Consider the following 21,728-nt stretch of genomic DNA (forward strand, 5'->3'; position numbering starts at 1 on the left):
AGAGAGAGAGAGAGAGAGAGAGAGAGAGAGAGAGAGAGAGAGAGAGAGAGAAAGAAAAGGTAAGTTACAAAGAGTTAGTAACATCAAAACTCTCAACAATCATGAATGTTGTACACGGCTCTTCTTGGAAAGTCAGTTCTTCAAATGCAACCAGATGGTTTTGACAACTGCAGACTGACTCAAAGACACTGACACTGGCTGTTAGCAGATCTGTAGAACCAGAACCAGATCCCCTAGCAGCCTCGCCTCCCCCGCAAATGGGATCAGACATTTGCTGGTGCTTACCTGTCTTGGAATTTGCAGAAGCTAGAGGAACAAATTGGTTTAGACACAGAAAGGAGGCCACAGAAGCAGGCTGATTTTGTAGCTGAAGACGACACTGCACAGAGCAGTTGCAAGGCACAGAAGGGTCCCCCGTGGAGGCTGCCCTTGAGGTGTTGTCTAATCATGAGTGTAGAGCTGGGATTTGCTGCCTTGCTAGGGAACTGCCTGAAGATCACCATGGAGGGCACTGTCCTTTCTGTGTCCACAGCAGTCACCCTGGAATCCCCTCACTGACTCCCTTGTGCTGGGCTCTGGAGGACAGAACAGAAAAACAAGCCAACTGTGATGCAGAAGAGAAGAGCAAGGCAGATGGCTGATTTTAATGTTGAAGACAATCCCAGGGAATGCCATGTAGGTGTCAAATAGGCTTATTCTGCATATTTAAAAAGCAAGGGTGCAAGCTGACCAGAAAAGGGGATTATCTCTGAGCAAGCAGTTTCAGGAAGCATTGAAGAAGCTCCCTGGAGGACAGCAGCACACCAATCCCTCTTTCCTGACCAGCATGGGTGTCACCCATAGCCATTTCACCTCTTAAATGAGTCACTGAAAGCGTGCATTAAATGGATTAAAAACTTTGGCTTTGGTACGCATCTCCCAACTGCATTTAGGTCAATAATTACAGAAAAACGACATCCAAGGTGAGGTAGTGTCTCCAAAAATAGCTGAGCCCTATATAAGCTAGTGCTGTCATTTTTAAGTGTCCTTTCTGCTCAGCTACACAACAGGAAACAAAAACATAAAAGAACAACAAAAATAACTATAAAGAACGCCAGCTCTCAGAATAGCTGCAGTAACACCCAGAGACACCAAATGCTGGCAAAGATGTGCAGAAATGAGATCTCGGTCAAACAGCTACTCTGCAAATTAATCTGGCAGTTTCTTAAAAAGCTGAACATCTAGTCACCAGATGACCCAGCAACTGGGAAACTGGCACTCATGCCAGAAAAATAAACCATTCACACAAAATCTTGTACAAGATGTCCTTCATGGGGTGCGTGGTTAAATAAAGTGCTGCCAACACACCATGAAATAAATACTTTTCATCATCAACAACAAAAACCCTATGCTACATGAGATGACTCAGATGACTCTCAAAGGGACTGTGGGACTGTGCTGAGGGGGAAAGGCAATCCTAGAGGCTGCACATTATTTCTGTTCCTGAAGAGCAAACGGCAACTTAATACAGAAGGAAGTCTGCCTGCCGCTGGCTGAGGGCCCCATCTCCTTGGTAGGCAGGGCTATGATGGACAACAGGAGTGCAGTGCTAAAAAATGGACAGGGGAAGAAGAAACTCTATGTGACAAAATCACCCAGAACTAAGCACACATTCAAATAAATGCATACAGATAAAAGAGAAGAGTCTGGGGGAGGCTGATGTGCTGTGTCAAGATCCTGGCAAGACCGTGTCAATCAAGATACTTGGCTGTGTTGAGCAAGATGCTGGAGGATTTCAGGAAAAAGGTTACACTGTCTCACTGCATTTTCTTCAAACTGCTTGGGATTCTACAATGACCACAAAGCATAAGAAGTATATTTAGCCAGGTAATGTAGGACCCAGCCCTGACAAGCTCAAAAGAGGCCTGAGTCTCAGTAGTTTATCCTGAGGCAATACCTGGTTCCGATAAAGATCATAAACTGAGACCACCCAGGTACCATTCAGGAACAGACCATCCAAAGGAAATTCCTAATGTTCCAACCACTGTAGATAGGATCAGCTGCCAACACACACCAATTGCTTTTCACCAAGACACCCCTAGACAAATGTCAGTCAATCAGGGGTCCTGAACCTTAGAAATCCCTCACACCCACCTTTATTACTATAAAAACCCAACTCTTAACTGAGCTCAGCACTCTCTGATTATTCCAATACATTAGACACATGTTGAGTCTGAGTTTGCAAACTTGTGTAAAAATAAATTGCTTTTACATACAGGACTCGGTCTCCTATTTGGTTTTGGGGGGGGGGCACGATCTAGGCATAACAGTGCAAGCAAACAAAATAAACCCCTTCCAAAATTTTTAGGATATAGATAAAACTTTGAAGTCTTTGTTAGAAAATGTGATTTCTCATCACTTAACTTCAGAATGATCAAAACTGCCCCTATTTCTAGTTCCATGGCCAATATTACTAAAAGTAAAACATTGACTCTCCTTTTACAAATTTACTAGTTTGCCAAGCAATTCAGGATTACACCTCAGCTTAAGTCAACAATGGCCCAATTTTAACCACAGCCCAAGTAGCTACAGAGTTCAGATACTGTCTATGACACTCAACACAGACGCTGAAGCAATCAGAGCAAAGGCTGTCCTCCAGGATTCTGGTTCTGTCCCCATTGAGACATTATAAACTGTGGGGGAACAAGAAGGCTGAGTGGCACATAGGAATGACTTATCAAAATTAAGCAGGCCCAGCCAAGAGTGAACATCAACCAATCGGAACTGCCCTCATTTGCATACCACACTTTACCATCTTGGGGCAGACAGTTCTGTCCTTGTCCAGTCCACTGCTCCCTTGAAGGATTTGTAAGGTTATCGTTTCTACTCTGATATGGATTGGTGAATTCTTTTTACCACAAAGGAATCTGACCCATATCATATTTTGTCTGCATGGATTCTGGGGTACATCAAATGCCTGCTTCCGTTCTTCATGATCCTAGGTAAGCTACATACGTGCTTGGAGACAACTGACAGCCTCTACCTGGGGCAGCTCCCCAGTAGGACCAGGTTTCCATGCTCCAAGGCATGTTCATCTTTGTCCTCTGGGAGTTTCTCTGTCTCAGGACGCTTGAACAATTCCACTAAAAATGAGGAGAGATAAAAGATTCCTGGCTAGGTAGGACCAGGCCCTTGTGGAACAAAGGTTTCCCTTCTCTCCAGTCCTCCAGTGGCAAGATACCAGAGTTTTCTTACACTTTTCAACAGAAGGGCCCACCTGCCGTGGTATCTGACAGCCCCCACTAAGGACAACTCTGGTGGGATCTGAAGGCTTGGGGTCATCTGCCTGGTCTGTAAGGAAGAAAGGACTGTTTTCTGCTCCTCCTCCCTGTGTGCCCAGTGCTCAGTGCAGCAGACCACGGCAGCTCTCCCTGAGTGAATCCACATACACTGTGGGCAATACTTCTCAGGCCCTATGGCTTCTCTTTCCTTCCTTTCTGGCTGTCTTTCCTGAGAATGACTCCATTCATCCGATGATTCCCCATGACATCAGACTGTAGAACCTGGACTGTGAACCCATGTCTCTGACCTTTTAACTGCTGGCAGTGCCAAGACATTCTTTTACTACATTAAATGCCCTCTTTGACATCTGTACCTCAAGTCTCTTGTAGACATCTTCTCAGGAAGTCCTAAAATAAGGCGAGCTATCCCTTGTTAGTGTGGGGAACTGATCTCCCCAGTGTAATGGTTTAAGTAAAAAGCTGCAGGTTCCCAAGTGGTGGCAGTGGGCAGCGGGACATGAGACCATGCGGCAGGTCCCCAAGCGAGTGGGTCCTGAGACCACAGCAAGCCACGAAGGCAGCCAGGTCCCAGGCAGGGAGCCGCATGGTGGGTGAGAGATTGAGATGAATAGGCACACCATTAAAGTGAAGTTAGATATTTATTTAGTGGGTAATGGAAGGGAAAGGGGAGAAGGGGAAAAGCGGAGAGAGAGGGAGAGTGGGAGAGGGACAAAGAAACAAAGAGGGGGGAAAGGGAAAGGTGGGGAGAAGGGAGAGACAGAAGTTGCCTCTGAGAGAGAGAGAAGGGGGGGAAGGGACTCAGGCAGGAAGCTGAAGAACAGCTTGCCTCAGAGGACAGGGGAGGGTGTGGGTGTGGCTTGTCTCTTAAAGAGACAGGACAGACCATTACATCTAGTCATGAGACAGTCACCTTCTTCAAACCAGACTCACCATTGGGGATGGTGTGTACAATTGTCTCATGGCTTGGCCCTGAGACAGAGGCATGGCTCCTAATCAGTACCCTCAACTGCAATCTAATCTCCAGTTTGCTCTGTTCTCTTAACAACATTTGAAAATGATTTCATGTTCACCAGAGCCATGCTATCATGTCCCCTTCCCCCAGCTCCAAATCTGCAAGGAACCTACTGTGGGTGTTGGCCAGGTTCTTCAGGTCTTCAGGAGGGCAGGAGTTGTCCCACCTCATCTAACCAATCACTATCCACACCCACCTTCTCAATAGAGCTCCCCCACATCCTGAGGCCTTGCCACCCTCTCCCTCACCTGTTTGCAGAAAACCTCCAGGGAACAAATACCTCCTGCTGGACAGAATAGGCCTAATATCCCTTCGGTGAGGGGCCAACAGAGAACTGGAAACTATCAGAGTCCATGTTCTCTTTCCCATACCTGTCTCTACTCACATAGAAACTGAACAGCTCTTTTAATCAAGACCCCTTCATTCATTAAAGAACTTCATAACATATATAAACTGTCTCCTTGACTTAGTTAGGGTTTCTATTGCTATGAAAAGATACCATGACCACAGCAACTTTTAAAAAGAAAGCATTTAATTAGGACAGCTCACTTATAGTTTCAGAGGTTCAGTTCAGTATCATCATGTTGGGGAGCATGGCAGTGTGCAGGCGGACATGGTGCTGGCTACATCTTGATCAGAAGGCAACAAAAAGTGGTTGTGATACTGAGAAAAGCTTAAACAAAAGAGACTTCAAAGCCCACCCTCAGTGACACACTTCCTCCAACAAGGCCACACCTTCTTCAACAAGGCTATACTTCCCAATAGTGCCACTCCTTATGAGTTTATGGGTGTTATGGTCAAAGTAAAATGGCGCCATTCCCCGAGTGGCCCATGGGCCAAAAGTGGCAGGGAGCCACATGGCAGTTGAAAGCCACTCAGTAGGTAAGAGACAGAAACCTATTAGTTATGCCACGCCAAGAAAGTGAGTATTTATTTAGTGTGTTATGGAAGGGAAAGGGGGTGAGAGGAAAAGGGGGGAGAGCAGAGAGAGAGGCAAAGAGAGAGGTGGGGAGAGGAGAGGAGCCACAGTAACAACTACAGAGACAGAGAAGGAAAGGAAAAGAACTCAGGCTGGACGCAGAAGAAAGATCTGCTTGCCCCAGTGGAGGGGAGGTGGGGGAGTAGGCGGGGCTTGTTTCTTTTTTTTAATTACTTTATTTATTTATTAAAGATTTCTGCCTCTTCCCCGCCACTGCCTCCCATTTCCCTCCCCCTCCCCCGCAAGTCCTCCTCCCTCATCAGCTCGAAGAGCAATCAGGGTTCCCTGACGTGTGGGAAGTCCAAGGACCACCCACCTCCATCAAGGTCTAGTAAGGTGAGCATCCAAACTGCCTAGGCTCCCCCAAAAGGGATAAGGACAGACCATTACTATGGAGGCCAAATACATTCAAACGATCACACTCCTAGACATGAGTAATTTGGTTACAAGCCAAGAAATGGGTCAGTGAGGCTCATGCCTATAACCCCTGTGCACTGGTTAGATTTTTCTGTCAACTCTACACAGGCTAGAGTCATGTAGAAAAAGGGAATTTCAATTAGTGTCATGCCTCTATAAAGAAGGCCTGTACCAAGTCTACAGGGTATTATCTTGATTAATGATTGCTGTGGGAGGGCCCAGTCCAGTGTGGGTGATGTCATCCTGGGAAAGTAAGCCGGAGGTAAAAAAGAAAGCAGTTTAGCTGCCCATGGAAAGTAAGCCAGGAAATGCATTCCTCTGAGGTCTCTGCTTCAATTCCTACCTCCAGGATCCTGTCCTGAAAGACTACCAGATACAAGTCTAAAATAAACTTTCCTCCCCAACCTGCTTATGGTCATGGTGTTTATCACAGCCATAGGAACCAGACTAAGATGCCATGGAAGCCCCTCCTGGGAAAGACACAGTTTCCAACAGACCCTGGGTTAACTTACCCAGATAAGGCTCTAGATGGGGGAGTCATAATCACCTGTGCCCATGGTTGGCAGAAGAGATGAAAAGGACCACAAGGAAACCTACAAATTAAATCAAATTGAGAGAAGTGAAAGAGGCCCAGTGAGGAACCAGCTTCGCTTCATTCCGGAGCGGCCATGAGTACACACACACTAACCTGGATGGAGGAAATCCCACAGGCTTTGCCAGTCTCAAGGCCCATTTCATCAGCCAAACTTCCTTAAATATCAGACAAAACTTTAGAATCTAGACAGACCCAAATTCCCTTGACCCACTTTATAAGATATAGCTCTTTAAGATATTCACGGATGGGGGGAGGCCTCAAGGACCAAGAAGAAAAGGCAGTGTGACAATCAACAGGCCCAGCACATAAGAGCAGTCATAGACCACGCCTATGCCAGAGCAGCCCTAGGTACCTTCCCCATATGGTCCCATCCTGTATGCTAAAGCCCAAGTTGATTAAAACTTTCCTAATTTACAAGAACCCTCACTGGGTTGTTACAACTGCTGCCAAGTAGGACACGTCATTCACTGTCAAAATCCATGTGCCCACCACCTTGCCCATAACTGGAACTGTAGGACACTGAGAAAGGGGTTGCCCCTGCCTGGCTCTGGAGGGGGCCCATCTCAACAACAGAAGGCCACAGGGCTCTATGGCCAGAAGGACTGACAGTGACTTTTGATTCTGTTTCTTTGTTATAAGGCCAATGTGGAAAGGAGCCATCTTCAGCTTGACCGCTAAGAGCCCAGAGGCTGTACAGACTCCCAAGATTTCCCATCTCTATGGAAGAGCCTTGAACAACAGTTTTGTTCTTAGGAGCTGCAACCAGGGGGATGGCAGCATCTAATATAAACTTGATCCTTCCTGGCTAGCTCTGTCATTGCAATTGTCCAAGAGCTATCTGTTTCTAACGCACCACAGACTTAGACTGGCATTAGAAAAGTTTTGAGCCGGAATACAGCTCAGTTGTGGGGCATGCGTCTAGTATGTGTGAGCTCCTGGGTTCTAGTCCAGAACCACCACCACTGCCTCTCAATTTAGTACTAGAAGAATCTCAAATATGATATAGGCAATATTCTCAAATTCGAGCATCAGAATTCCCCAGAAGACTAGCTAGAACATGGGCAACATGCTCACCCTCGACCCCAGATTCTGATTTTGTGGGTCTGGGAAGGTTCAAGAATTGGATCAAAGATGACACTAAAATTTTATGCTCAAGCTTTAATTTATTGATGAAAAAGCTGAGTTCCCTGGTTTCATATCAAACTGTGCTAAGCATTTTCTAAAAATGGAACATCTTATTAAAATTAAAAGTGATGGTTTTCTACTCTTAGTTACTCATGATTAAGCTTCAAAAATCAATCTTCCATGGGAAAGATTCACCGTTCTTTCTCACCCCACATCTTCTTAACTGTCCCTCATTTCAGCATCCTGTTTGCTGGGCCAGTGTGATTTCTCCACTCACCCCCACCCCTCTTTCTACCAGGTATAGCTGGATTATGGCTACAAGGATGTCACTGGGTGACATCTGGTCCACTGTGGTCCTATTCATAATTGCCAGATCCCTACACAGTTCCATCCAGAATGGTACCCATCATTCAGAGCACAAGCTACTATTTTTCTCTACTACCAACTGCTTTAGAGACTACTATACATGGCTTAAGGGGCAGTGTCCTACATAGACAACATAAATTATTAGGAAAAATTTCCAAGCCCTAGATTCTAGAGAGTAACCAAATTATAGTTGCTACATTTGGGGTTGGAAATTCCTCCAATAAATCACTGTTTAAGAATTGAGTATCTAACCACTGAAAACAAAAAAATAAGCAAAAACATGTTGTTTTATAAAAGATCCACTAGTTAATATTCTTTTATGATGAACCAAACACTACACACACATAGGTGTGCACACACAAAGATTCATGTGTGTGTGCCACATGTTCAGGAGCCCGCAGAGGCCAGAAGAGAACATCAGATCTCATGAAGCTGGCATTACAGGTGGTTGTAAAGCATCTAAAGTGGGTGAGAAACTGAACTCAGGCCCTTTGCCAAGCACTGTATGCACTTGAGAAGTCGGATTTCTGAGGTGCATTGGCCAGCCAGCCAAACTGGTGAGCTCCAAGCCATTAAGGATCTTGACTCAAATGAGGCTGATGGTGTTTCTGACACCCAAGGTTGTTCTGTGGCATCCATCCAAACAAGCACATGTATAAACCCACACCCCCCCCCCAACACACACACACCAACAAACCGGCTTCTTCAGGCCAGGGAGCAGTCAAACGAATCTGGATAATTCCTGTGACTGCTTCTTCAAGGACAGAAAGCCCAGAAAGCCCATCATTAAGATAAGGGTGAGGTTTTTCCTGAGGTTTCTCAGGACAAGGAAGAACAGCCCAGGTTTCCTTCAGCAGGAACTGTGAACTTCAGTGGACTCGTGGCTTATCTGGTGAAAGAAGACCCTGGGGTTGTCTCTCTTCTCTAGCCAATAGTTCGCAGGAAGAACAATGTCTGACTTGGCTGCAGCATCCAAGTGCTGCCCTCAGTGAAGTCATTGCTTAAAAACAAATTAAGAATATGTAACCTTGTTTAAAGTGGCTTTCAGTAGTAACAGACAGGCAGGGTCAGAACAATCAAGAAACAAGGTTTTAAGGCAACAACTAAATGAACCAGAGAAACAGGAAAACCAGTTTATTACTAAGGGTGTAGAGGCCTGGCTACCACACCTGCATCAAGAGATGCTACCTACAAAGGAAGGAGCGTCGCTCCTCACACGTCCCTGGACTGCAAGGTTCTTAAGAGCAGGTGTCTTCTGACAACTGTGGATGACAGAAGGAACAAAACTGCTTCCTCCTGTGAAAAGCCATATAATAGTCTAGGCTGGGGCGTGGGCTCAAAGGTAGACACACTCGGTGCTTTGCAGAGGACCTGAGTTCCGTCCCCAGAACTCACAGTGGCTCACTCACCGCCCTCTGTAGCTGCAGTTCCAGGGGATCTGACACCCTCTTCTGGCCTCCTCAGCACCAGCACACATGTGGTGCACAGACACGCAGGCAAACAATCATTCCCATAAAACAGAAAGAAATACATCTTAAAAGGAAAAGAGCAACACTGAAACCCCTAACTGCCTACTTCACATCAAAGTGAAAAAACACCCCAGAGGAGTGGCTTCCACAGCAGGGAGGTCAAAGTGCACCCAGGAAGGATGTCTGCCTTGCTGCATTCAGGACCCATTCAGTTACTTTGGTAGCATTATTTAAGAACTGGGCCTAACATGATCCCGTATAAGGATATTACACTTAAAAAAAAAAGGTAGGGCTTACTACTAGGAGCTAGAAAGACCAATCATTAAGTTTTATTTTGAAATAAATACATGCAGTTATTGTATAATGTCGAAAAAAATCTTGGAAGTTTTAAAACATAGTAAATAATCAACATTAAGTCAGACTCTGATCTCCATATGCAATCATATATACACACAAAATAAATGTAAAGTTTTTAAATTAAAAACAATCATGCTATAGTAAGATAAAATCATGAAATTAAATCAGGATTTCTTGTTGAAATACACTTACTATGTTTATATTTTGAGAATATTTGTTGTCTGATTTTAGGGGTAAGAATCTTTGTATTGTATTTATATGCAATCACTGCCCTATCTTCAAATAAACAGAATGGCACACAGGTATTTGTATAGCTGCTTAACTGGGAATATGCATGGAGTTGGCTAATTTAAATTCACTTCTTGTATAGAGTACTAATATTTTCCATTTTGTAACAGTTAACCCTCTGTCATCTTCTAACTATTTCTAAAACAAACAATAGTGTAAGGCTGCCTAGCAGGTGTGGTCCCTGGGTTGGATCCCCAACACTGCAATAAAAGCAACCAAAGAGAAAGCAAGCTCCACCTGCTCCAAAGCTGTGTGAGCTGAGCTGCCTTCAAGTCACAGAATTATAATTTAAGAATTAGAAAATCTGATAGCCAAGGTCAATAACGAACTCTGGGTTCTCCACTAGCATAACCTGCAAAATTCTGGCTATCTGATGTTCTTCCTGTTATCTCTATATCGTTTGTAAAAATTGTTGCAACTCAGCTGTGGGATTTTAACAGGAAGATGGCTGAACAAGCCAAGCAGAGAGAGCACAGTGACCCTCACAGGCTGCTGCCAGACCTCCCTGTCTCCGAAGCAGCAGCGGCATCTGGCCCGAGCTCTGCCACTGTGCTCTGTACGGTAGTGTCTTCTCCCTACCTCACACACCGAATCCACTTCTCTCCTCCTCTCCTGCCTGATGCTATCCTTAGCAAATGTTCTAAAAACTAACTTGGAAAGTACATCCGAACTATAAAAACTTTAACAAATGTGGAGATCTAATAGATTTTTACCCATGATTCACAAATTAGGTAACAATTCATTTACTGATTGTTCTCTTCTTCTCTTTCTTCCTTCTTTTCCCCCTGTAATGCTCAGGATTAAGCCCAGTGCCTTGCACATGCTAGGTAAGTACTCTACCCCGAGTCAAACTCAAAACATCATATAAACATATAGAACAGGCATTCTAAGGACCTGTGCTCCACAGGAAGAAAAAAAGCAAAGTACAAAAGATGCTCACTTCTGAGCCACTTTCTTTCTTCCAAGCTGGCTCAAGTACAGTGGATTCCAGTGAGTCCCTGTTGTACACCTTGAACTTTTTATTTTTATCATTATTTAAAAAAAAAACTGGCTTATTTCAAAGTTCACTTTAGTTACCTGTACTTAGTGCCAAAGACTCGTATGGTTTGGTCTAGCGGGCTGGTTAGGCCTGGTGAAAAGCAAAGGCCTCCAGCAGGTTTCTTTCACATGACCATAAAATAGTAGCAAGCCATTGTCAGTAAATCTTAAAAGCTCTGGGCTAGATTATTTCTTGTAATTCTCAAACCCCGTAACCCAGAGAGCACTGGAGACTTCACACAGGGCCTTATGGGGAACTACTCCCTTTACAATCACTTTCAGACAAAGCCTAGGCTAATTTGTAAGTTTGTTCGTGTTTTAAATGCACTGAAAGGTAAAGGAGTTTGGCTAAAGCCAAAGTGTTCCGGTCTCCAAACTGTCTGAGACACTCCTTTGCTTTTACAGTACATCATTGCAGGGCAAAAAGATGGCATGCCACCAAACAGTCTTTGATAGAACTGGTTTCTATTTATATGTCAGGCATCCATTTTAAGCAGAAATGTCAGTGTTTGAAATTACAGCAAGCTGACTGATTGGCAGGGAGCACCAAGGATAAAATTGAGGATTAACAGGCTTTGGAAAATATGTGGAATCCTTCGAAATAGTTTGTGTCCCTGCTGCTGCTGCTGTTTGTTTGTTGCTGGGATTCTGAAGCTGCTTGCAGAGTGGCACATAGCTGCTGCACAGCTGTGGGCTCTACAGACATTTGGTCTAAATTAATAGCCAGAAAGAGATTGAAAATGTCCCGTCTGACAACCTGGTTCTTACGGAAACAAAATGACACATTTTCTAATCTAATTAAGCAGTTATTAAAGATGTCCCCTTCTGGGCTGGCAAGACGGCTCGGCGGACAAAAGAGCTTGCTGCCAAGCCTGATAACCTGAGTGTGATCCTTGGAACCCACACAGGGCACAGGGAGAACATCCTCCACACATAACACTGTGGTACATGTACATCCCACACAAACACACACAATAAAATAAGTGTAAAAAATAACTAAAGATGTTCTGAGAACTCGTATTCTCTGAGAAGCTTTATATTGAAGGAGGGAAAGAAATCTGTGGGGCTCACTAAGGGCAACAGTAACTTAATCGTTAGCACATACTGGTCATATGCCCTGATGCCTGGGACACAACCTTCAAAACAAAGGCCTCTACTACTCGTCCCTATTATTTTCATACAAACTTAAAATTTTATCAATAGGTCTCCTGGCCAAGGGGGCAGATTCTCTAAAAAGAATGTAGGCCTGCGTTCACATAGGTAACAACTGTCCATTTTTCCATTAAAAAATAAATAAAAAAAGGCTGCCTTTTCTAAAAGCACACTGGCTTTTGGTAAGGCAGTCTGTAAAGGAGCTCCTTCTCCATCACCCTCTCCGGATCCTCTTCCTCTCCTGGTCTCCTGTCAGGACCCCTCAGAGCACAGCCCTCCCCACCCCCTCTCTCAGAATAATTCCATGAACTTCTATGTCTTCATTTTTACTTCTGCAAGTGAGAGGTTAGAGCCTTTCTGGGCTGTGCACAGAAACTCCTTGACGTACCATGGGGCTGCATTCCAGCAAACACACCAGAAGCAGAAAACCCACTTACAACCTAACTTACTGACCATGTCTAGCATACTCAGATGGGCCAACTTCATCTAATACAAAGCACTTTATAATGGAGTCCTTTAAGTGGTGTGCCACGGGAGAAACCATAGCTGTCTGTGTATAGGATGCTTAGGGAAGCCTACTACAGATATGAGGGGATGTGAAAACACAATAACCAACAAATACAGGAAACTCTAGAGCATTGGCAGTTTTCCCTGGTGACAGTGCAGCTGCCTGGGAGCCATGGCTAGCCACACTGCCCAGCATCTTATCGGACTGGCTATCTTTACTCCAAGAAAAAATTTACAAAATGTGAAGTTAGGTTTCCATTGACTGCTAACAGTGAGCCTGTGTTTACGTGCTCACACGCCTCCTGCAGAACTCCACTTGGAGATGCCACAGGTACTCTGACCACAGACGCGACTCATTCCATGCCCTTCACGCTCACTTTTCTCTCTACTCCTCCTCAGCTGGGTGTATGGAGTCCGCAGCAGCTACGTACGGAGGCTGGAAGCCTTCCTTACTCCACTTCCCCTGTCCACACTACCACTGCTTCAGTCAACCACTTCTACCCTACACAGCCCGTGGATTCGTTCCTAAGATGTTTTATCTTGGCTCCCCCGGCATCCATCCACACACTGAAGAATCGATTTGCTTAGGATAATGTCCCAAACTCCAAAAACGCATGGCCTAGCAGGGCCCTTAAGACCTGCCTACTTGGGTCTCTTTACTTCTGTGCCCACAAACTAATTTGTAAGGTTTTCCTGAGGTCCCCAAAGACTCTACAATTGGAAAATACCCAGGCTTTCACTAACCCCCTTTCTGATGAAAGCATCTTCTGCAGTCTCTCATCTACTCTCCGTCCCTAGAAACATTGTATATACTCAAGTCAAGGCTCCTTGTCAAAACCACAGTATTTACTTCACCGTATTGTCCTCTGATGTTTTCAGTTTTGGTCCGTCCCCCCACTCCCCATCCCTGCCTATGACCTTTGCTGGGAATGAATGAATCTAGTTCATAGGTAACTCCTATGGAAGACATAGGGGTTTTGAATAAATGAGTAACAGCCTAGAAGAAAAGAACCAAAGGCAAATTGAACACTTTGACTCCCACCTGCTGCAAAATATCTCAATAAATGCAACAACGTCTGCAGTAATCCAGTTCCCCATAACAGCTTTCTCTATGGAGTGATCGTTGCAAAACATAAAGAGACCATAATCCTTCCGGCATGACCTACAAAGTCCTGCAAAATTTGCAGCCTGTCCACACCCCCTAATCCCATTTCCGTCTTTCTCCCCTTTACTCTGCTTTCGGCCACAGGCTTTCTTTCCATACTTCTAAACAGCAAAGCTTATTCTAGTTCCAAAGGCTTTGTGCTTCTGGTTAGCTCTGCCTGCAAAGGACTTCCCTCAGGTTTTTATTGGACTAGTTTTTTTTTTCCCCCGTTCAAGTTGCACAAATGTCATTCTTTGGGAGACATCTTCTGCCAATCTGAAAGAGCCCATCACAACCTAGTCAAACTGAATTCCATTACTTTGTGTGTGTTTTTTTCCCTAGTCATTTTGCGGTTTCATCTTTTCTTGTTAAGATAAAAGCAAAAGATGGTTTACAAAGTCTCTCCAACAACTAGAGCAGTACCAAGCAACCAGTAAACACTTGCTAAACGAATAAAGCACTTAAACACACATCAATATGCCCACTCTGAATCTCTCCCCACCCCCACCCCCGCTCGTTTCATTCACAGGAAATCGCGAGGACCGCTATCCTCGCAGGAAAGCCCTCGAACCCTCATCGCGAACCCAAAGAGCGTGCTCCCTTGCAGGCTGGGCAAGGCGTCCACAGCCTGGAAGCTAACCGGGTCTCAGAGACCGACAGATGCACCAAGGACCTGCCGTTCGCTTCCCAGAAGCGCGGCGGAGCGGCGGGGAGTCAGGGCCCTCCTCGCTTGTCCTCGGCTCTGTCGCCGCGCCAGTAGCTCAACCTACCGCTTACACGCCGCTGTCGAGCCCAGCTCAGTCCGGGCTCCGGGTGACCTGGCTGCCAGCCGGCCGGGCCGCGCTGCCATCACCCCGCCACTGGCGTCCGCCGCTGCCCGCTCCGGGCCACCGTACTCCACAGAAGGCCTCGCCGGCCCCTCCCTCAGCGTTCGTACCAGCCCCATTCGTAGTACAGTGTTTCTTAGCAACCGCTTCGAGTCTCCAGGCCGGGGGTGGAGCCTCGGAAACCACCGTGGGGAAGCGGAGGGACGAAGCGAGAACGACCAATCGGAGACGAGTTCCAGTCCCTACCGGCCCGCCTCCTCTGACTGTCGCGAATCCGCAGGCGGCTTTACGGCAGCCAGGGGGTGGGGGCCTCTGGGTGAAGAGAAGGAAGCAACCAACCAACCAAGTCGCCCCCACCCCCTACCCCCACCTCCACCCACCGCGGATCTGGTTTACGGCTTGGAGCGCAGGTTCCAGTGCGGCCGCTGATTGGTTGCCGAAGGCTTGGTCCCATCCCAGTGACCCCAAAGTGCTGGAAGGAGGGGGCGGGGGTGGCCCAGTGCAAAGTGCATCCCGAAAGCCCCCTGTCGGGACACCCCGCTGCTGACACTTCGGACCTGGTACGATTTGGGGGTCTCCCTGTCCCCAGACCTCTTGAGTCCCTCGGTAGCTGGAAGCCTCCGGCCCGGCGCGCGGCAGACCCCTGGTCTGAGCCCCTGGACTGGGACTGCCCCCCCACCCCAACCCGAGCCGGCACTTCCTCCCTGCACCCCTTCCCGGAGGCTGCCCCTGAGGCCAAGACCGCCACCTCCAACCGGATCGGCTATCTGGATGCTCTCCGGGTTGGGGCCGTGAAGCACCGAGGAGGATCAGGAACACGGTGTCCGGCCCTGCCTGGGGTGTTTCTTCAATGGAGAAGTTGGTGAATGTGGAGGAGGCTGAAAGGAGAGAGAGGAGCTGCAGCTGAAGGGACAGGTAAAGTCAGTTTCTTCCTCCCCACTGCCCCCCTCGAGGGGAAGGGGCTGACTGGGAGTGGGAGGAAGGAGAAGAGAAGCCCTGCTTTTGCCTGCCTGCCCTTGCCACTCTCCAGCCTTTCTTAGCTCCCCCATCCTCAGAGCCCTCTCCTCGCCCCTGGACTCACTGCACCTCTCATTGGTTTCTGTTTTCCAGGTTTGAGCTGGCTGGAGGACACTCGTGAGCAGAAGGGGACCTACCCACACACCCAGGGACCTACCCACCCACCCACCGGAGAAGCGGCGGCGGGACTGCTTTGGACCGGCATCCTCTCTAAAGGTAAAGACCAGGCCGCCCCTCCCCCATTGTTTATTCCTGGCCCCTACCTCATTAAGCAGTGCTTTATTTTCAGGGTGGTTGCCTGGGAAGGCAAGCTTTCCTAGACCCTAGGTTCCTAGCCAAAAGAGAAACACAGCCCATGTCCGATCCTTAACATCTCAATAACTTCTCCAACCCAGAAACATCCTCTGGTTCCCGTTCAGACCGTTTCCGTGTTTTGCATTATCTTTTGGTGCACTGTGTCATTTTCTCTGCTCTGAGGCTTTGAGACCTGTCGGTAGCTCCCCGCCTTCCTTACTCTCATAGGAATTCCTCAATTCCATGTTAATTGCTTGTTAATTCTGAATGATGCTGCTTTTAACTAAACCACAGTTTACTGTCGTCCCCCCCCCCCCCCCCGTATGGTTTTCTCTCTGCCTTCATCAGGAAAGTTTCAGAGTTACCTAACTGATAATGGCTTGGCAGCAGAAGGTGAACTGGAGGACTGAAACTTAAGGGTTTTGAAGAAAATAATTAAATAATTTGCTTTAGTTTTCCTGGGAAAAACGAATGTGTGTAGCTAACTTCATAGGAGCTGTATAAAAGCAATTAGCCCCTGAAACAAAGTATCTGGTTTACTCTTTGGGGTTTTGTGCATGACAAAATGAATGGACAGCAGAGTTGTTATAAAGTGATAGAAATATTAGTTACATCTTTGGGGTTCTAGGTGAATTTAGAAAAATTTGCTTTATACCTCCTTGACAATAGTGGCACAGTCAGGAATTTGAAAACAAAGTAGCGTCTTGGTATGTTTAGCAATGTGGGGCTTAGTTTTGGCAGTGGTCATTCTTGTTTTCTCATTTTAAAACCCTTACAGAGAACTTGCTAGATTGAAATGTAAGCACCTAGTTCATGTGGTCACATTTCTGCGGCCTATTTTGTTGCTGCCTCCAAAAATGCCCTCAAGGTAAGTTTAGACGTTAAGGTAAAAAGAGGCTATCTACAAACTAACCATATAGAGAGAAGTTATACAAAGGACAGCAGAGAGACTGCCTAATGAGGAACTCTATAGCATTGGCTATCACAAATAAAAAGTGACCCATTTATCTTAATAACTCAAATGATTTTGGAATTTTCAGTGCAAAGAAATAATTAAAATGGTAGACTTTTTTACTTTGTTCCTTTAGATTTCATGTGCCTTGTGCACACACACACACACATACACACACACACACACACACACACCTTTTGAGTCTACTGATCCTTAAGACTTAAAGATAATTTTAAAAGATTCTGAGGGATTGTGTATTTTTTAAAACTTGAAATTAGATTCGAAAGTAAGAGTATTTTGAATGGAATTTAAAAGTAGTATATATTAGCTCCATGCGATAGAGCCCTCTCTCTAATTGCTATACTTACTTATTTTGGTTGTTTTTTTTTGTTTGTTTGTTTTTGGAGACAGGGTTTCTCTGTGTAGCCCTGGCTGTCCTGGAACTCATTTGTAGGCTGGACTGGCTCTGAACTCGGAGATCTGCTTACCTTTGCCATGAGTGCTGAGGTGAGAGTGCTGGGATTAGAGATGTGTACCACCACTACTGTTCTTTCCGGGCTGAGGCCGCAGGATGGAGAATTTGAAGTGGGGCTGTTTGCAGAGCGAGACACAGTTTTGAAAGAACCGAGTGAAAGAAAGCAAAAGGAGGGGGGAGCCCCTAATATTCGTCAGTGACTGTACTATGGAGAAAATTTAGAGTAGCGTTCACACACACACACACACACACACACACACACACACACACGGAATTAAGGAAAGGTCTGTCAAGCTGTCAAGGTAAAGGGTAGTTGATACTACTTAAATACAGAACTCAGGGCTGAAGAGGTTCTGCAGTTAAATGGAGATCTCAGCAGTGTGCTGCCTTCTGAGTACCTTATACCTTTTTTAAAAATGGTAATAAAATGTTTGGAGTATGTTTCAAAGGTAAAAAGCAGTATATATTTTGTGGTCTAGCCTCTTTAGTGGGAGTGGGGGGGGTTATTTTCCTCTTGAGAGTTAGCCTTGGGATATATTTGCTAGGGTTCCTAAGTGAGGCCTATGTTTACCTGAGATTATAAATGAGGAGCACTCGTCACACTTGTAAAGATGGATATTCCTCTGTGCTGGTTTCCAGCCAGGCCATTATTGCTACTTAAATCACAGTGCGTGAATCTGCTCAGCTAGCAATGGTTTTCCTAAGAAAACACACACACACACACACACACAAAACACACACACACACACACGGAGTGGAGGTTGTAATAATTAGTATGGTTGAGAATGTTTGGTTTAGGTTATGTCAACACATTTAAAATTTATTTAATTTGGACATTTACTTAACAACGTGGCCATCTTGATATTTATATTTCTGTATCTGACAGTCAACTTGGTGTTAATTTTATTGTGAGTGACATGGGGGGGGGCACTAATCTGATCATTTGGTAACAAAATACAGATTTATATCACAAAAGGAGAGTAATTGATGCTACTTAAGTATGTGCTACATCTTTAGTATGTTACGACCACTTCTATCTTTTATACCTAAAATGATGTCATTCATTCACAATTAATTCTATTAGATTATATGCACACATTATATATAAAATATATCATATCTTATTTTGTTCATGTGTGTGTGTGTGTCCTTAGCTTGTTTACATTTAGTGTATGTGTAGTCTCTGCTCACATTTAGCCTTAGTGGTTCCCTTCTTAAAATGGGTAAATAAAGTCAGATAATCTGGATATCTAAAACCTGATATTTTCATGTGAACGCACTCCCTCAGTGTAACTTTCTGGCAAACTTGTGAGGCGCTGGCTAAGTTTGACTTGGCATGACCGCATTAATAGGGCACTATTGGCAAAGCACTTCTCATACCCGTGGTTTAAGCTTTCACTCGGATCTCTGTCACTTCATCTGCATTTTGTGGAAATCATTGGGTTTTCTCCTATAGTTATGTGAGTCATAGGTAAGCTGTGCATGACAATCAAGCTTTTTGTCACATAGAGGTCCAGTCCTTTGGAGGAAATGCATTGTCCTTCTTTAGGGACATGAACGCTATGGTATGTTGAGTGATACCAAAATAACACCTGCTTTATTTGGGCGTCAGGCCCTTGATGGTATAAGTGGAGCCCGGCAGCCTGCCTGTTGGCTGTATTGTGTACTTTGATCGGACAGAGTATATTTCCGTACTGGCTTCTCTCTGGGGTCTTGTGAGCCATTGGTAGATTTTTAATTTTTGTCCTCAACCCAGTGTCTTGAAAGTCACTTATTTCTTTCCTTATGATTTACTCTGCAGAGATATGCTCTGTGCTGTCCTAAGTCAGGCGCTCGTTTGAGACCAGGAAATGGAGGTCCCATGTGTCTCCCTTCATAAGATGTTGCAGAAACAGACAGCAAGCCTGCAGTCCTGACATGTGGGAGCTAAGGCAGGAGGGTCCCAGGTTGCTAGCCATCTTGCCCTTACAAGGGGGGCTTGGTATCTTAACCAAACCAAACAAAAAAACTGTGGAAGAAAATAATACGCAGGAGTCATTAATACCCAATCTTGTGCCGAAGGAAATTGTTGAGACGTCAGATTTGTCGAAGGCTATGTATTCTTGGGCAAATTTCTACCATATCTTGATTAATGTGTATATTCTACTTCGGTCTGTTATCTCAGTGTAGATTTTCTTTTAACTGTGGGAGGTAATTCTGATTTTAACTGAATGAATTTTACTTGTCCACCTGGAAAGAAATTAGGCAGCAAAAAAAAAAATGGTAGTATTCAGTGTGGTCAGCTTATAAAAGCTTGGAGACCTTGTTATCTTTTGGCTTTTTTTATAGTAGAAAAGATGAGTTTGCCAAATGTAAGCATAGCATTAACATTAAGTAGTAGGACTACTTTAGAAAATGATATGCAATGCATCGGGGAAAAAGATTCATTTTGACACTTCCAAGGTCTTCCATGTTTGTTTATTATTTATTTACTTTATTTCCTGAAACCCAGAATGTCATTTCTAGCAGTGAATCTGATTTCAGTGGTTGCTGGAGTCTGCAGCCATCATTAATTTAAGAAAACCTTCCGTTGAATGTATATTATTTAAAAAATTGCCCTTTGTCATGACTCCTATTTTATAGGTGATTTCTGAGAGCCATCAGGATTTTGAACTTGTATTCCCTACAGAAAGCCTGGCTTTTCCATTCCCACCCGTGCCTTTTCTTGATGACTTTTTTTTTTATAGGCACCTGTACTGCTGAAGTTGTATTCGTTCTTAAGGTCCGTGGTGCTTTTTTCCCTCAAGTGCCCATCAAGTTAACACCAAGAGGAAATTAGCTACTAGTCGGACACCTCGGACTTTGGGGGCCACTTTGATAATGCAAACAACAGAGATCATGTGTACATGGTACACCGTGTGCGTGTGTCCCCTGTAATGCAGCTCGTGTATGGAGTAGCTTTCCAGTTTAAAGTCTGTGGTCTTGGAGAAATGGCTCAGTGGTCAGTGGTCTCTGCTGGCGGAGAGCCCTTACGCTGGTTCCTTTGTCCAGGCGGTGGTGGCTTTACAGGCTTGTTTTCTTTGAGCACTTTCTTGCCTTCAGGCACTGTAAGATGCTCCTGGCTCACCTTGCAGCCTTCCTGCTCTGGTCTCCATCCATTTCTGCAAGGATTGTTCCATGGTATTTGTACTTTGCTTTGAAGGAGTTGTTCTGACCGTGCCTACTTCTTTTATTGGGAAATAATAGGCACAGGTCGCACTCAGAATTTAGTTCCGTGTGCATACAAGCATTTTGCTGTTCTTAAAGACTTAAGACAAGGGAAAATAAAACATGAAGAGAACAAAAGGGACGCATGGATGATTCTCATTTGAGTTGAGTATCCCCTTGCACAGCCAGCAAGCCTCTACAACTGCCACTCGTCCCCTGCACATGTCTGCTTGGCAGATGGCCTGTCCCTCTTCTTGTCTGAAAGTTTAAGTGATAAAGGCTCTGCACTCCTTCCCCCAACTTGAAGGGGTGGCAGGTCTAGCAATAGGCTAATTCCTAGAGTGATCTCCTTGTGATATTGGGGGGAGGGGAGGGTTACTGCTGTCCTTAACCTGAATGGAATGTACAGAACTGGGATTCAGTGGGAATGGGGAGTCCTTTTAGCTATATAGAGAGAAAGAGGTTGGGTTTTTAGTGTTTTGTTGTTTAAGAATTCATCAGGAGAAGCTAGCAAAAACTCTGGCTAGTTAATGTTTTAAGTTGCTCCATTGTATGCATGTAAATGTTATTGACTGGATGCCTTTAAGGCATATGAAGAGCTACCATTCAATGGCATAATCTCCTTTTACTTACCATAGTTTACATTGGCCTTGGGCAGCTGCTGTATTGAATGCACACTGTTTTTTTCTTTGTAGTCCTGTTTTTAAAAAGCAGGTGACCGATCGTGTCCTTAAAAAAGTAACTCAAAGAAGCAGGCCTGAAGATACAATCTCAGTAGAAAAAAAAGAATCTCAGCTTGTATCCAAATTCCAAATGTGTGACTTGTTATTTTCCTTATTTACTTTTTTTCAAGAAGCTGGAGAATGGGGAGCGGGAATAGAAGGGCACAGAATGCCAAAAATAAATCTTATTTGATTGCATCTTGGAGATTGTTGTAAGCAGCAAGATCATTTTTTCCTAAACTGTCTCTGAGTTCTATCAGTTTGTTATAAATTCCTGAAACCTAAAGTCTTCAAAAAGTAGAATTTGCGAACAGCCGTGGTCCTTGGTTAGTTTCGGAGACTCCCATGATGGTTGTTTGATTTGTTTTTAGGTGAAGAAAACTCTTGCTCCGAGGCCTGGACACGCTGGGAACCCCTTCCCCACGATGCTCCTTGTGCACGATGGTCATTAGGCGACCTGTCTACCAAGAGAAGAGTCATTCTTCTGTAAGGTAACTCTGGGCCATCAGTCGTCGATGCCGTTTT

General features: G+C 45.1%; 2 protein-coding genes across 7 annotated transcripts in view; one reads left to right on the plus strand and one right to left on the minus strand.

Moving 5' to 3' along the window:
- Window positions 1–14,689, minus strand: part of Lins1 (lines homolog 1) — a 28,800-nt gene extending 14,111 nt beyond the window's left edge. For 2 of the 6 annotated variants that reach the window (XM_026784363.1, XM_026784362.1), the window contains exons 1-3: window positions 14,501–14,688; window positions 6,202–6,282; window positions 286–575 (exon numbers count right to left, since the gene is read on the minus strand). The gene's annotated coding sequence lies outside the window, so the exon portion shown is untranslated. Of the gene's footprint in view, window positions 1–285; window positions 576–6,201; window positions 6,283–14,500 lie in introns of all 6 variants that reach the window. The other 4 variants (XM_013350202.2, XM_026784364.1, XM_026784366.1 and 1 more) reach the window with 3 other exon arrangements.
- A 276-nt stretch (window positions 14,690–14,965) lies between these two features.
- The window catches only part of Asb7 (ankyrin repeat and SOCS box containing 7), a 46,243-nt gene continuing 39,480 nt past the window's right edge, over window positions 14,966–21,728 (plus strand). The window contains exons 1-3 of the mRNA XM_005357784.2: window positions 14,966–15,472; window positions 15,668–15,790; window positions 21,575–21,694. The gene's annotated coding sequence lies outside the window, so the exon portion shown is untranslated. The remainder of the gene's footprint in view (window positions 15,473–15,667; window positions 15,791–21,574; window positions 21,695–21,728) is intronic.

The sequence above is a fragment of the Microtus ochrogaster genome, chromosome 22 (assembly GCF_000317375.1).
Source record: "Microtus ochrogaster isolate Prairie Vole_2 chromosome 22, MicOch1.0, whole genome shotgun sequence".
NCBI classification, from domain to species: domain Eukaryota; kingdom Metazoa; phylum Chordata; class Mammalia; order Rodentia; family Cricetidae; genus Microtus; species Microtus ochrogaster.